General features: G+C 40.3%; 1 long non-coding RNA gene across 1 annotated transcript; it reads right to left on the reverse strand.

The window, feature by feature from the left end:
* Window positions 1–176: 176 nt before the first annotated feature.
* On the reverse strand, window positions 177–1147 carry LOC107718849 (uncharacterized). Its single transcript, XR_001637464.1, has 3 exons — window positions 935–1147; window positions 384–464; window positions 177–271 (listed from the first exon to the last, which is right to left on the reverse strand). It is a non-coding gene; the product is annotated as an uncharacterized LOC107718849 (long non-coding RNA).
* Between the last annotated feature and the right edge of the window lie 1363 nt (window positions 1148–2510).

Below are 2510 nucleotides of genomic sequence, written 5' to 3' on the forward strand. Positions count from 1 at the left end.
TAACTCACCTCTCAGCCGCTTGCTGACCAGGGGCTGAGCCACTACACTTCCGAGAAGTTCTCCAGCGACCTGACAAGACATTTTTCTTGCACTTAAGCGAATACGTGGAGGGGGACCGACCAATGGCATGCAGACACGAATACAACCGCAAGATCTCTGCTATCTCATTTGTTGACAAAGCAGTGATAGTGCGGTTGAGGCTGACGAGGTACCCTGCCAGGTTATCCACTGCCTCCCATCCAGGAACACCCCTTGAATCACATCTACTGTCCTGAAAATGGGAAAAAACAAAATCCTGCATTACAAAATAGTTTATTAACAGTTCTTTGATATACCATTCTTAACAAATTACAAGCATCAGCATCAAGTATTAGAAACTTTACCGGAGCTGATGTGCTGGGCCCAGCGCAGGAAATGTCTTCAATGTCAGGACTGTAAGAGCCACCACTTGGAAGACTGGTTTCCTAGATTATTTTTAAACATTTGTAAGAGAAGAACAAAATTGGGTTACAAAACTGAGTGTTCAAAAAGTTTACTAGTTTTAATAAGTGGTCATACTTTACAAAAAGTTTCTTTAGTTAAGGATGGTCAATGCATTAATATGACCTAACAATGAGCACTACATTTCCAATATTTGTTAATCTCGGTTTACATTAGTTAATAAAAATACGACTTTTTTTTGTTAGTTAATGTTAGTTCAGGTTCATTCAAGTTAGCATTTTGAAGTTTAATCATGCATTAGTAAATGCTGAGATTAGATTCTTTATTAGTTCATGTTAACAGTTGTGGTTAGCTAATGTTAAAAAACTTAAAACTTATTGTACAGCATTACCTAATAATCTTTTAATTAACTGAATAATTTAATTAATTGCTCATGTAAACTAACATTCCTATGCAATTTTAAATTAAGAATAATCAAGAAAATTGACATTACCAGAGAGGAGATCAATGAATCATCATGACTGCTGGAACTGCCACGGGTGTGTGCATCTAAATTGATGTCTGCTGCATCACATATTGTAACATCCAGACACTCATCCTGCTGAACTTCAACCTGTGTCTCTGGCGGAGTGATTTCAACATGCTCCAGTGGAGAAAGCAGGTCTCCTCTGTCAGACTGCGCCAGCAAGTACTCCACAGCTATACGCTCATCTGCCATAAAGAGTCATTAAACATTTTGTAATAAGAGGAATATATCAGGCTAAACCAGTACAGTGCATGCATGTGATGAATGTAGTGTTGCTAATGAATAACCAATAGTGGGTGCATTTTTTAATACTCGCGTGACAAGCGCATATGTGATTGATGTCAGTAGGCTATAATCGATTATGGTCTATTACTGCAACGATGCAGAATTGTCCATGTCCACATCGCGATGCATTTGGTACAAAAATATCTAATGCCTCTAAATTATCGAAATCAAAACTTTGCTGAAAAACATGTTGAACACAATTACTACATGCCTTCTGTCATTTGATTCATACTTTACATTTTTTAGAAACTAAAAGACATTTTAGAATAATTGTAAAAACACCCACCTTCAGGTCTTCATACAAGTAGAATTTCACTTAATTGTACTGAATTGACAGAAAAACACAGAATTGTTGACATTTTTGCAGATTTATTAAAAAAGAAAAACTGAAATATCACATGGTCTTAAGTATTCAGACCCTTTGCTGTGACACTCATATATTTAACTCAGGTGCTGTCCATTTGTTCTGATCATCCTTGAGATGGTTCTACACCTTCATTTGAGTCCAGCTGTGTTTGATTATACTGATTGGACTTGATTAGGAAAGCCACACACCTGTCTATATAAGACCTTACAGCTCACAGTGCATGTCAGAGCAAATGAGAATCATGAGGTCAAAGGAATTGCCTGAAGAGCTCAGAGACAGAATTGTGGCAAGGCACAGATCTGGCCAAGGTTACAAAAAACTTTCTGCTGCACTTAAGGTTCCTAAGAGCACGGTGGCCTCCATAATCCTTAAATGGAAGACGTTTGGGATGACCAGAACCCTTCCTAGAGCTGGCTGTCCGGCCAAACTGAGCTATCGGGGGAGAAGAGCCTTGGTGAGAGAGGTAAAGAAGAACCCAAAGATCACTGTGGCTGAGCTCCAGAGATGCAGTCGGGAGATGGGAGAAAGTTGTAGAAAGTCAACCATCACTGCAGCCCTCCACCAGTCGGGGCTTTATGGCAGAGTGGCCCGACGGAAGCCTCTCCTCATTGCAAGACACATGAAAGCCCGCATGGAGTTTGCTAAAAAAACACCTGAAGGACTCCAAGATGGTGAGAAATAAGATTCTCTGGTCTGATGAGACCAAGATAGAACTTTTTGGCCTTAATTCTAAGCGGTATGTGTGGAGAAAACCAGGCACCTGTCCAATACAGTCCCAACAGTGAAGCATGGTGGTGGCATCATCATGCTGTGGGGGTGTTTTTCAGCTGCAGGGACAGGACGACTGGTTGCGATCGAGGGAAAGATGAATGTGGCCAAGTACAGGGATAT

Source organism: Sinocyclocheilus rhinocerous, unplaced genomic scaffold, assembly GCF_001515625.1.
Source record: "Sinocyclocheilus rhinocerous isolate Xijiao unplaced genomic scaffold, SAMN03320098_v1.1 scaffold3986, whole genome shotgun sequence".
NCBI classification, from domain to species: domain Eukaryota; kingdom Metazoa; phylum Chordata; class Actinopteri; order Cypriniformes; family Cyprinidae; genus Sinocyclocheilus; species Sinocyclocheilus rhinocerous.